Source organism: Gorilla gorilla, chromosome 12 (assembly GCF_029281585.2).
Source record: "Gorilla gorilla gorilla isolate KB3781 chromosome 12, NHGRI_mGorGor1-v2.1_pri, whole genome shotgun sequence".
Classification (NCBI taxonomy): Eukaryota; Metazoa; Chordata; class Mammalia; order Primates; family Hominidae; genus Gorilla; species Gorilla gorilla.
In genome coordinates, this window is record NC_073236.2 from 94281782 (window position 1) to 94296396 (window position 14615).

Consider the following 14615-nt stretch of genomic DNA (forward strand, 5'->3'; position numbering starts at 1 on the left):
TATTAAATGGAGTTTTAGTTTAGGTCTAAATAAAGTAAGGTTTCTTGCCTGTTCTACAGTGTTTGCTCAAATCTTTTAAAACATTTTAATTCCTTAATTATCATAGTAAAGTGGGATACAGAAAAGAGTCTGTCCCATGCCCGGTCACCTAGGTGACTTTTGTTTGGATTTTTGCCCCATACACAAAAGCAGTATTTTGAAATAGAGAAAACACAAAGGTGAAACAGAGGAAATTGTTCTAAAACTGAGGCATTATTTACACAGGTGAATTCTCTGCCAAAATGGTTTTGCAATGTTGTCCCTTGACTCTAAGGCCCAGGATATGGGCTGTACTGAATCTTTGCTTTACAGGGTATTATGAGTGAAATTCAGACTTAGCCTTGCAATTCAGATATTTCATTCACTTGTGACAAAGCAGAGACCTAACTGAAGGAAAACAAGTAATTGACCTTGACTAGGTGTATGAACCCAACTCATGTGTTAGAATTTGCTATTTATTCCTTAAATTTCAAGTTTTAAAATTTCTTTTCTGGGTATTTTTCCCTTCAGGATGAATTTTGCTTCCTATGTTGAAATACTAGCTTTAGTTTTCTCAAGTTCCTGGAAATCACCAACAATGTAATAAGCCATATATACACACACATAACCTAGTGTAACACCATTACTTATCTTTAAAAGAAATGTGAAATGATAGCATGATTTGAAGAACCTTTTACCAATAATGCCTTAAATTAAAATGACATATCTAATTTCCTTTATCTTTTGTTTGCTTACTCTGTGTATGTCATTGACCTTGGCAGTGAAACTAGATCCATTTCAGTTTCAAGTTCACCTTCTAGTTTTCATGTTAGCACAGAAATCACTGTTACAGTTTCTAAAACTTTAAGTTACTTTCAGTGTTTAAAACTAATAATTATATGATCATTTTAAAAATTATATATAACATTAAAAATACTATCATAAAAGAAAAGATTAGTAAATTCTACTGCATTAGAATCTAAAACATCTCTCAGTCAGAAAACAATATATAGACCATCCATAGACAGAGAGAAGGTATTATATTTACAACACATAAACTATAAATGATACAGAATATGTAAAGGTCTCTTGCAAATCAAGACATGAAAAGACAATTCCAGAGAAAAACAGGCAAAGGCTATGAACAGGCAGTTCACAGAAGAGGAGATACAAAAGAATAATAAAGGTATGAAAAACATTCTCTCTCTTACCATGAATGGAGGAAATGCATGCTAAAGCCATAAACCCTTCAGGCTGCCAAAAATTAGTCTGATAATTCAGATGTTAGCAAGCATGTGGAACACTTGGAATCTTGTACATTATTTATAGCAGTATAAATTGGTACCACCACTTTGGAGAGCACTGGAAGTTAACAAAGTTGGAGATGAGAATTCTCTTCAACTCAGCAATTCTGTTGCAGAATGTATATAGCCTAGAAAAATTCTCTAAAATGAACCTAAGAAGACATGCACAATAAATTCATTGAGACTGGGCACGGTGGCTCACACCTGTAATCCCAACACTTTGGGAGGCCGAGGTAGGAGGATTGCTTGAGCCCAGGAGTTTGAGACAGCCTGAGTGACATAGTGAGACCTCATCTCTACAAAAAAGTAAAACAATTAGCTGAGCATGGTGGTGCACACCTGTAGTCCCAGCTACTGGGGAGGCTGAGGTGAAAGGATCACTTGGGCCCGGAAGATAAAGGCTGCATTGTGTTGTGATTACGCCACTGCACTCCAGCCAGGGCAACAGAGTGAGACCCTGTGTCAAAAAAAAAAAAAAGTTTATTGAAGCAATATTTATAGTAGTGAAAATTTGGAAATACTGTGCTCATCATCTGGAAACTGGAAAGATACACTAGTAAAGTCAAGACTGTGAAAGAACAGATAGAGCAGTGAAAATGACTCAGAAATGCTAGATTAATATGGAGAAACCTCATAAGATGTAATGTTAAGAGAGAAAGTAAGTTGCAGAATATGTACAGTATTATAGGGCTGATATAAAATGTAAAAATATGAAATATATAGGATTTATGAATACCTATATATAGTAAGATTATAAAAATAAGCGCAGAATTTAAGATGATAGTTTGGATGGGGCATGGAACGAGAGAAAAATGGGAACTGGGAGAGGTACACCAGGAGTTTCAATCATATTTATAATATCTTATTTCTTAAACTGGTTGGTGTCGCTTATACTCTGTAACTTTTGTTAAATATTTCATAATTTTTTAAAAAGATGCAGGAAAGCTTGGTCAAATGCTACAGATGCTTTAACTCGGGAACTTTGGCTTTCAGTTGGTTTTAGTGTCTTCCCTATATATTGATGTGTGTGTGTGTACACGTGTGTTTTACAATGAGAATTTACTTATAATCAGAAAAAGGTAAGCTATTTTCATTGTTAGTGAAAATTTAAATATACATTTAATATTATATGTTACCTTTCCCTTCATAATATTCTTAGAAATCTTTCTCAAGCCCCTAATGTTGCACGAAGTCAAATGCTTTGTAAGGCACAGTTTTGACACTATCTTAAAAAATATCTTATCTCATAAGTGCAGGTTTTTCTTCTGTGAATTTTAGGAATTAAATAATTATTTTTCCCCCGTGGTCATTTTAGGCAGATGTGGCCTACGACAAACCTGTAGACTGCCAAATTTCTAGTGCTTATATACAGGGCAGAGTTGGGTAGAGCAGATGTTTAAGGAATTATGGTATCATATGTTACAGTAATGGTACTGTCATTTAACTAGCATTTATCGTATACTATTTTCTTTTCGCCACTACCTGCTTCCCTCACTCTTAAATTATTTAAATGAGAAACCTTAAGATTATGCAGGGGATTTTTTAAAAATACCTAGGCTACATCTCCAGAGTTTGTAGTTTAATTGGTCTGGGGGTGGACCCCACATGCCAACAAGCTTCTTAAAATTCACATGTAATTCAAATGTACAACCAGGGTGGAGAATCACTAGTTCTGAAAATACAGCAGCATCAATATCATCTGACAATATGCTAGAAATGCGCATTCTTTCACTTGCTTCCCAGACCTGTAGGATCAGAAATTCAGGGGGATTGGACCCTGTAATCTGTGTTTTATTGGCCTAGGTTTGAGAACCACTGGTCTCTAATGCTCCTCAAACTTGACTATGCATATAAAATCCCTTTGTTAAAGATGCAAATTCTGATTCAGTTAACCTGGAGTGAGCAATGACAGTCTGTGTTTCTAGGAAGCACTCAGGTGATAACTGTGCTGCTGGTCTGTTTTGATTAACAAGAGACCCTGCTGAAAGTCTCCTGGGCCCTCCCTCAGGCCTGTTGAATCAGAATCTGATTTTAACAAGATTTCTAGGTGTTTTGAATGCACATTGCAGTGTATGTAATGTAGGAGGAAAATTAGGACATGCCAGTATCTAAGGGTGAGAGTTTGAAGAAGCAAAAATCAGTATTGTAAAACACTACTAAGATGAAATAGGAACAGAATTGAAAATGTGTCTTTTGTGTTTAATTTTAAATGTTTCCTTTAAAGAAATTTTCCTTTAAAGTGAACTTACTCATTTAAAATGTTAATGATTACCATAAAAATAATTTCACTGCAGTGGTGGAGGCAGAAATCTGAAAGAATTAAATCCAGGACTGAATGAAGTGTAAGCATTTGAGAGACAAGTGTATACAAATGTTTAAGGAAGAGAGTTATTTAAGGAGGTCAGGATTTGAACGTGTTGAATGTCACTGGGAGGAGGGAGAAGTGGAGAGTGAGAAGTTGAATATGCTGAAGAGGGAGGCAGCTGGTTGCCTGAGGAGATGGCATCCACAGGATGCCTCCAGGAATAGCCTAAGGAAGAAAATGGAGAGGAGCTCCAGAGAGACTCCTGTGGGGTAGTAGGTGCCCAGCAAGAGATAGAAGATAGCAGGACTGTGAGGAGTTGTTCCCCTACATTTCTTATCTTCTCTGTGAAGCAGGAACCTACTCCCTGCTAACTGCTCCCTCAACACACACAAAAGTACAGCTAGTGTTAAGTGTCTGAAATCACAGTATTTATTTGCTTACTGTATTTCTCTTCTAATGCAATAAAAGCCCTTACATGAGGGTAGGCTGTTTCCACTTCTTGTATCTTCAGCTCCCAGGACCTGGCACATGGTAGATATTCAGTAAGTATTTCTGAATGAATACATGGTAGATTATTGGTATAGTTGACCATTTATTGTATTTTTTAAACTTTATTATAAACACACCATAAAATTTTGCAGCCTTTCCAAATTTTTGTTGAGGTGGGATCAGAACTGAAAATGTGTCTTTTGTGTTTAATTTTAAAACAATTCTTGTTCATTTAAAATCAAGAAAATGTAGCCTGGTCACAAATGCTTCTTAGATCCAGGTGTTTTGAATGCACTGTAATGTAATGCACTGTAACATGCATTCAGAACACCTGGAAATATTGTAAAAATCAAGGTTACATTAAAAAGTGTAGCCTTTCACTTAAAATTTTAAACCTGAACTGTTAAATAATATTTTTAAAATGAAACTCCTTTGAAGAAAATATGTTGAAAATCATTGTTTTCCTTTCTAGTTTTCTTCCAGTCTTATACTTTGATCATTAAAAGTGTTAAGTCCTTTATGTTCAAGGTAAGAATCTGTTCAGTTTTTTGTCCAGACAGGGACCATGGTGTTTTCTTGCAGTCTGGATCATTTCCCATCAGAATTTTGACTGTCACATTCGTGTGTCTGTGTGTGCATTTATATATATATATACACACATATATGTATATGTGTGTATATAGTCAGCCCTCCATATCTGGGGCTTCCAAATTCAACTAATTATGGATTGAAAATATTGAGAGGAAAAAAAGGATAGTTGCATCTGTACTGAACATGTACAGACTTTTTTTCCGTGTCATTGTTGCCTAAACCATACAGTTTAACAACTATTTAAATAGCCTTTACACCGTATTAGGTATTATAAGTAATCTAGAGATGATTTAAAGTACACAGGAGGTTGTGCAGCATAGGTTAAATGCAAATACTACACCGTTTTATATCAGGGCCTTGAGTACCTATGGATTTGGGTATCTGCAGGGAGTCCTAGAAAAAATCCCCCATACCAGGGGATGACTCTGTGTGTGTGTGTGTGTGTGTGTGTGTGTGTGTGTGTGTGTGTGTGTGTACAATCTCAACCATGACAGTTTCTTTTTAACAGAGTATTGGTACTCAATTAATTGAGAATAGTTATGACAAATGTTTAAAGATGTCGGTAAAACCACTTTATTATTTCGTAAATAGCCTTTTTTTCTTTATTTTATTAGGTTGTATTTGGCATACAACTTACTTTTTATACTTTTGTATACATTTTTAGAGCTTTAATGTTCAGACTTCAGTTACCTGAAAATATTCTGTCTCATTTACACATTCTGTGATCTGGAACACTGATCCAGTCTCCAATTTTGTGTCTCAGTGTTTTATACCTGTGTGAATTTCAAGCCCTTGGGTTTAGTTGATAGTGAATGGCTGGCCTTGTGAAGGCCTCGTTAACATATTCAAAATGTAATCTGTCTCAAAGCTGAGGTAGTGACCAGAATAACCAATGCCACATTCTTTCCCTTCTTTGTGATAGAATGCTTTGTGTAATTCAGTGTATGGAGGTGACACTTACAGCTCTTTATTAATTGACCTTTTATGAGGGCTGTTATTTGTTTATTATATTTGCCATTTAACCAATGATCTGAGGACGTGAAATGTCTTTTCAAAAGGTACCCTAGAACATCGTTTTTCTGTGAATTGGCAAGCAAAAGTTTCTTGAAACCTAACAGGATAGGAGAGAGCTATCTTGCATACCTCATCTCCTTTCTGTTCTCTTTTGACTTGGATCTTTCTGTGGGAGTTCTGTATGTGAGCACCTGCTTGAAAGGTGTTTGATAATTTAGGGCCATAGAGCATTAGAATGGCCATGTAGTTGAAGTGAGAATGGCTAAGGAAAGTGAAGAAGGAGTCCTATGGATGAAAGAACTAGAGTTCTTTAATTTAGCATACATCTCCATTTCTTTACCCCCTCTGCAAGGCATATTCTGTTCTCGGTGGAAATAATCCTTACCAGGACAGATCAGAGGTAGCACTTATAAAGGAATGTTCTTTGATTATGACTAAATCAGTAATTAGGACTTACAATGTAAAGTGTAATATCTTTATCCAAGAAAAACTTTGTTGCGATGGGATTCATTGGAATAGAATTTTTCCTTTAAAGTGAACTTATTCATCAAAATGTAAGTTATGGAAGTTCTTAGTAATTTTATCTTTGTTTGATACAGAGCCCTAAGGGAGTTTTTAGTATACTGGTTATGTGTGGATGCATATATTGGTTGTGTGTGGATGCATAGTTTGTAGACTAAAAATAGTAGAATAAGATTACTCCAAAAATGTTTAATCCTTCATAAAGGTATTACTGCTTTGCTGAATTTTGGGATATAATTATATGTGGATAACCATTTGGCACACTAAGAATCTTGGATGTAATGTTTAACTTTACTCATGGAAAAAACCATGTAATATAATAATGTTCACATTAGAAAAAATGTTGAGAACCCAAATATAAGATTGTGCTAGGTGATTATAGCAATTGAGAAGAGAAATAAAATGTGGAAGCACTATGGGGGGGCACTTATGAGAATTTCAAAACTGTATCCTGAATATCTGATACTTGCTATTTTTCAGGAATGTTGATTAACTCATTCCTTTATGTATGTGTGTTGGAGTGTGAGTTGATCATGATCTTTAAGAATAGCACAGGCAAATGTAATTACTTGTAAGATTATCTTACATTTTAAATTTAAGGGGAAGACATCATCATTATTATAGGGACAGTATGCATTAAATGCATAATCCTGCAGGAAGGCCTGAGGTATAAGAGTTGAAGTGGGAAATAAACCCTGCCTGCAAAGTGATTTTATAATGTGGTACAGAGACAGGAAGGGTGGCCTCGTTAAATTATGGTATGGGTTCACTCATGGCAAAGTTCTCCGTCCAATCTATCTTATGCTATAGACAGTTGTGTTACATTGTCTTTCTTTCTGGTGATCATGGAAAGGAATTCTAATGATAAAAGTCTGTAGTGAGGGAAAATTATATTGACAAGAGAGATTTTCCCCCCCGGGTTATTCTCAACAATTAAATATCATTACCATGTAAAAAAAGTTACTTATCCTGGATTCGTGTAGAATGAAAATTGTTTTTCAGTCCACAGAAATGCATGTGTTGTCGTTTTGAACAACTAACCTTAAAAAATCTATTTTTGGGTGGGATAGTAGGCAGGTTAGCAGCCTTCTTAGTGTACTTTTTTTTTGAGATGCAGTCTCGCTCTGTTGCCCAGGCTGGAGTGCAGTGGCGCGATCTCAGCTCACTGCAAGCTCTGCCTCCCAGGTTCACGCCATTCTCCTGCCTCAGCCTCCCAAGTAGCTGGGACTACAGGCGCCCGACACCACGCCCGGCTAATTTTTTTTTTGTATTTTTTTTTTTTTAGTACAGACGGGGTTTCACCGTGTTGGCCAGGATGGTTTCGATCTCCTCTTAGTGTACTTTTAACTCTGCTGATGTGTTGTCTTTAATAATCTAGAGCAGGGCACCCAATCTGTTTATTGTACTGTATTATTAAAAAGTGTATATTCTTTTCAAATGCATAATGGAAAGGGATAATTTTCTGACATATACAAGGCTTTTGTTTCATTATTTATTTTGAATACATGGGGCCAGAGGGTATGAATGCAGTTAGGTTTTGCTGGAAGGGGACTTGCAAAGACTTTTTGAGGCATGATGTGCAAGTGAGTGTTTTTAAGTCTCAGAGGTGTGATTATGTCATAACAGCCATAACCTCTGGGCTTGCTTTATTACTTTTATTAAAACAAATCTGTATGAGGGCGCTATGTATATTTTGGTGATGAAGGAAATGAGGTGGTTAATTTATTATGTGAACAGCACTTTCAACTAACCACAGCGTGATTCGCTGCGAGTGCAGTGAAAAAGCCTAGCTCTGTAGAAATGACTGCATTTTGATTTGTGGACCTTAACTTTCAACACCACAACATGAAGTTTATCTACAAAATGATTCCTTTTTTTTCCTGTAATGTTTTTGTACAATTTTTAATCTCTGTTTCTTTTCTTCATTTTATTGTGGGAAAATAAAAACTTAGTAAATGAACTAAACAGCTCTCATCAGCAAACTGAAGAGAGAAAAGGGAGGAGGATCGACACGTTAGGGCATTAGGGAACTGAGTAGCATCTTTTTAGCTTCCAAGTATCTCCCACATCTATCTCAGAAGAGGACTCCACAGAATAAGTCAATATTCTAAGCTCTCAATGAATGACGATAACTATCTGAAGTCAAATAAGAGTCAAGGAAAATGAGGCACCTGTTCTTCCCTTTTGTAGGATGCATTTTTAAGCAGATCCATAGTGGAAAAGAAAATTAATATCTTGTAAGAGAATCTCTGAGATTTAAAAGTTGGGGGGGCAGTTGAATCTCTGAGGTTTAAAAGTAGGGGGGGTGTCAGTTATGGGAGAAGGTGGGGATGTGTACCACACAGAAGCACATGCACTGTAGAGTGGGATTGACAGAGGGACTTGTCTGTCTAACGAGTTTGCAGTATATAGAAAGCACTTGTTGTATACTCATAAACAGCCATTGAAAGACCAAGAAAAGGTTGTTTTCCTTGGAGTGGAGCCATATCCAGCATCATCTGGTGATGTGAACCTGCCTAGAGAGAGAGTGAAAACAGGTCATCTTCCCAGCAGTATTTTTGAAAGACTCCGTCATTTTCCAGATGTGCCAAGTACCAACCATTAACAGACAGGAAGACTTGGAAATCAGTAAGCCATTTAACTGCCAACAATTAAGGTATTTTATACCTGGAACATTACAAGTCTCCATGAAAGGAAGGATAACAATCAGTTTTATATTTTATCTCTGCTTCTTTGGAGTGGCACACCACATTTCTCTTCAGATCCCTACATTTACTCTAAAAATTATGTCATTCCTTCATAACACTTCCCCAGGAGAATTGACAAAGTCCAGGAGATACATTATTTGTGTAGTTTAAAGACAGGCTATAGAGGAGAGAGGTCCACGCCTGTGGTTTCTGTAAACAGGGCAGACTGGGAGGGAGCGCTGGCACTCCTGGTTGGGTTGTTATTCGGTCATCATGACCAGTCATTCCTGGTAACTTTGTATCTACTTTGAAACTGCTTCCATAGTGGTGATTAGTAATGATCATGGACAGTCCCAGATTGAGGTAGAAATTTCATTTTAAAATTGGATTGTAGGCAAAACTTCGTTTTAATGGCATTGGTTGAGCCTCTCAAACTTTCAGGTGTCTTCACTAGTAGAATTAAACTATGTCCTGGACATTTCAAGAGCGTTATGTTTGATACTATGTAAGCCAGCATTTAAATTTTTAAAAGAGAATTTGTGTTCATAATGGTTTTGCTACTTTTTATAAGGTTGAGATTTAAGAAGTTATTCTTGGGAGTTGGTTTTGAAAAGTCTGTTACTCTTCCTTTCTCTCTTCTAAATGCCCACCACAAACCAATGCAGAACATAAGTTATTTTTAAAACATAGATAATAGAGAAGCCATAATTTCAGGTGTATCCTTGCTCTTCCCTGCCTTCCTCAGCATTTCCTTCTGTGCCTGCTTGCTATGTGCCTGTTTCCTCGACTCCCTTCCAACCTTCTGTGAGCTGCCTTTTGAAGAGGTGGTTTGTTCCCTAGTTCCTCATTCAGAACCCTCCTCATATGGTGTGAAATACAACCAGCCTTTTAAAAAAGTGATCCAAACCTCGTTTACGATTTGAAACCTAGTCGGATATGTGTTGACAAATTTAAGCAACTTTTTTTAGTTTTTCAAAATACAAATTTACGGGCATGCTACCAGAATTAGCATTAACTGAACACTGACCCAGTGATGGCAGCAGAATGCAGAAGACATCCAGCCCAGTCAGCGAGATTGTCAGGGCATGATTGTGAATAAAATGGAACATGGAAGTTGGCAGTGAGCCAGGACGTGTTTTCTTGTGGATAAATTTACAAACTTAATGTTTATCATTAAGTTTGTAAAAGGAAATTTGGACTCTAGATTAGAATACTTGGTTAGTCATACCTTGGGTACATAACTATGCTCATTGACCTATGCCCATCCTTGCCGTTGGGTTATTCAGGGTGTGTTTAGTGAAAATTGCCCTGAGAGATAAAGATCTTACATAGACAGGAGCCTGCTTTAAACTAAAATTTCAGAAACATTTTCACTGGCACCATCCTTGTTCAGTGTGGTTTAGTGGAAAGAACACAGAGCCCTGGACACCAAAGTGAGCTATGGACCTTGGTTTAGCTACTCATGTGTCATGTCACCTTGGGAAAGTAATTTTACCTTCTTGGAAAATAAGATAAGGATACCGATATGTTTTCTGAAGGAGTGTTAAAGGGAAAAAAATTAGACATGGAAGTGCCTCAAGGTGCATATGTGAAAGTGTTTTCACTTCATGAAATCAAAAAAATTTCATTCACTTTAGTAGTTCTTTGTTTAAACCTTTGATGTTAAGGTCCTGTTTATTCCTGTTGTTTATTCATATGCTAACCTTATCAAATATTCACTGAATCATTTAATTTCAGGTTACAAGGGACCCTCAAGGTCATTTAGTTCACACCTGTCAGGTATAAGCATGTTCATTCCTTTCTGCTGAAAGGAAGGACAGAAGCAGCCAATGGGGAAAGCTCCCAAAACAAAGGATCAGAGAGAGTGGCAGCGTTGCTGTGGTCATAATCCAGGAATGAGGAAGTGAAGGCCCATTGCCTGCCTCTTATAAATAGTAATGACAGGACGTGTTGCACAGGGAAAGATAGGCATTTAAAGTTGAATTGGAAAGTACACTTTAAACTTCTGTTAGTTATTACCTACAGAATTTTTTGTAAGTCTATAGTGTTTTACTTGTTATCCTTGTGTATCTGATTCTTCTGTTGTGGTTCACATCTAAACTGACTCAGTATTTTGGAGGTGGGAGTGGAAGAGGGTAGAATGCTTAAAAACAAACACAGCAGCAACAACAGAAACAAACTCTGTAGTTTGTTGGGATGCATGATCTGGTTATCGGTTGGCAATAAGAAACAGCTGTTTGTTTGTTGACAGCCTGCCTTTCCTCTCCCCTAATCAAGCTGTTTCTCATCATGTAATTACCAACTCTTTAGTATTTGAGACTTGTGGATTTATAGTTGGTCATATAATATTTGCCAAAACGTCATAGTTTACATAAAAAATTAGTGATTCCCCTGTAGTCATTCTACTGAAATATGAATGTGAGTTGTAATAAAATACCTGAAGAGACTTCTGAAATTCATTTCAGACTTAAGGGAATGTAGAGGGTGTTTTGTGTGTGTTCTAAAAAGGAAGTATTGATGTAACTCTTCCCTCTCTTGTAGACTCCACTGCCAATCTGAAAAGCATTCTGTTTTCAAAAATGTAGTAAGGCAGCACTGATGTGGATAACAGGACAGATTTTGTTCTGATGAAGAAGGATATGGTTGCTTGTTTCTGTCTTTGTCTTTTTTCTTAAAACACTGTTCTAATATTGAAGCCAAGCATGAAAGGAAATAAAGTTGTCAGAGAGTCCAAGATGATGTTTCAGTCTTCTGGGTAGCTTTAGTAGCAGAAAAATAGCTGAATATACCTCCTACTCTAAAGAGACTTAATTTAGGCCATTTTGTAAACAGACTACTTTCAGTCTGGCTTATGCTGAGTGAAGCCCATTTTGAAATAAAGGTAATCCTGTGTTTTAGGAAAACAAGCCAGAAAGGGTGAGGCTTCTGTTGTTTCATTTAGTTTTACCCTTCGAAATAAAACAAATGTTTTCTAATCACGCTCAGGTCACAGCTTCTCTCAAAATGGAAAAGTTTCTCTCTTCAGTTAATCTTTTGACATTGCAGAGATAGTTCAGAAAAATCCCCTTAAAAGCTACAGTGCCAAAATTATTTATTTTCATAAACTCCAAAGTAACATCACAAGTTCTCCTTGGTTTGATAGGTTTAAAATTATAATGGATTTTAGAATATATTATTTTCTCTTTGATCTCAAAGACATTACATAAATTAATTTTTATTTTAAAAGAGAATATGTGAATAGTAAGTGCTTTTTGAGATATGAGCTGTAACTAGGAAAGGGAATAATTTAGTTTAAAATTTGTAAAAAGTCAATTTTGAAAAGCATATTTTGTATGAGTATAGTTTCTATTCTCATTTGCATTGTGTTTGTACTGTTTTTCATCTGAAGTTTACACCTACATTTTTTTCTAAAAGCATAAGTCATTGAAAATATTTTAGTTTAAATGCACGTGTCAAATTTCTTGGTCTCTTGAAGTCAACAGCTCCCAAATGTTAGCTGAATTAGACTATCAGTGATTTCACCAGGTGGCTAGTGACAGTTAATATTTAGGTTTTTACCAGAACATGAAGTGTTTGTCGGGGTTTTTTTTTTAACATACACCATGAGAATGACATTTCTTATATTACTTTAAACTATTTAATTGCAGTTAGTATCAAGGCAAGATTTGTTTCTTTATCTTAAAATATTAGCTATACGATGAAGTTGAGATTTGAAATAAAAAGATTACTTCTAGCTTAATTGGAGCAGGTAGGAAGTGATGGCATATAAAAGGTGAATATTTTAATATGCACAGCTGTGCATGTATTCTTAGGGCTCTGTTGGCCAAAATCTGTTGTCCTAGTAGTGCTCAGGTGCATATTTCAGTCAGATGAATCACAGATGATCCATTTTCAAAGCACTTTAGTAGTTGGGTGTCAAGGGAAAAAAGTTGTAATTTTAAGAACTTCATCCGCAAATCATGTAATGGTATTTTTAATTTTAGCTTCCCAAATCTGTGTGGACAAAAATTATTCAGTTATAAATAAAAGATGTGTAAATCCTTATTCCAGTGGCCTTCTTTGGGGTGACAGGGAGGAGTATTAGGCGATGTTACAGGATATTGTTACAGTTTTATATTTTGTTTCTCTGTGTTAGACTTTTCTATTTGATAATACTTTTTCAAAAATGATGCTATAAAAACCCATTATTATAGAGCCATTAAAAATACAGGTCTATTATCCAGTGATTAATATCCATGACCTTTATTTTTGGATCGGCTTCATAAATATATACATTTTCTATGTCAGCCATTGTCTAGAATTTCATTTTTGTTCTGCTTTCCATTACATACCATGAATTAAATGAAATTAATTTAATCGCTACTACAAACAGAAATTAAACGTGCCCTAATCCAGAGTTACGTTGTTTGCTTTTACAACTGTAAGTCATAAGTAATTAATTTTCCTTGGAAAATTAATTCACTTACCATTCCCAGTAGCATCATATGTTGACACAGGGTTATAGATAGTTTAATATTTTTCTTCAGCATGCTGGCCTCAACTTTAGAAGACCTTAAATGAAAACAAATTAAAATTTACTCAACTGTATGTAATTTGGGGCTATTTAAAATAAGTGTTGTTGTTATTGATAGCATCCAGGTGATGACTTGAAAATTATACTCAAACTTTACAAAATGCCCATTATATATTAGCAAGTCTGAAACAATATATTTTTTAACATTGGTTATATGACAGTAGCCATTAATATTTTCTATCCCTCAATTCTGAATAAACATTTGACATGACAACCATCTAACAGCAGTAGCATGGAAAGTTTTTTTTACCATCACTTAACCGTCAAGAAAACAAAAGGGTTAACTTACTTGCTGGACATTTGACCACCTGGGATAGCAGGCCATCCTGCCTGATTCTTACAGAGCTTATTTTCAGTCTCTCAGCTCGGTCAGTAGAAAAATTTCTGTCAAGGTCATCTTAAAACATAGAATATATTGATTGCCGTTTTCTAATTCTTTCATTCTTTCCTGTTTAATACTTTTTTTTCCCCTTACTTTCCAGAAAGGCCAGTGTGGAAAATGAAATAAGCAGAAGTCTTTCAGTTAAACAAGGTTTCCCCCACTGCTTTTTATATTCTGGGGACTCAGAAAATATGAGCAAACCAAATTTAGCTTTTCTTTTGCATTTGCCAGGAGGTTATTTAGTAAGGTGATTTTTTTTTTCTGGTTCACAGAACTCTATAAAACATATAGTGTTTATTACTTTATGTATATTTATTTAAGTCACTAAGGTGAAACTGTAGTGATGGTGGCAATGTTACAGTTTTAACAAGTGGGGCTTATTTTATAAATGTGTCTTTGTGGCAATAGCTTTCAAAAATGCACAGGGTTAGCAGTGACATGCTCTTTTGGAAAGAAAATTTGCTATTTAATTCCAGGGTAAAAGTACTACTAGAATACAAAATCACCACTGTTATTTTTTTATTTTTTATCTTTTGGTTACTATTTATTGTTAAAGTCAACTTTAAAAAAATCTGTACTCGCAGGATTTAACTAACTACATACATTGCAAAGCTGTGTCAGGGAGAAAATGTTTGCTTGTTATCCCTATCAGAAGAGGGGTGACAGGGAAGTCCCCTTCCCTATGCTTCAGAGGGTTTCCCTCTGAGTGGCCTTCAGAGTTAGGATAATG

The 14615-nt window shown here is 35.8% G+C and overlaps 1 protein-coding gene across 1 annotated transcript in view; it reads left to right on the top strand.

Moving 5' to 3' along the window:
• SRBD1 (S1 RNA binding domain 1) overlaps window positions 1–14615 on the top strand; it is a 222461-nt gene that overhangs the window by 141273 nt on the left and 66573 nt on the right. The window lies entirely within an intron of this gene.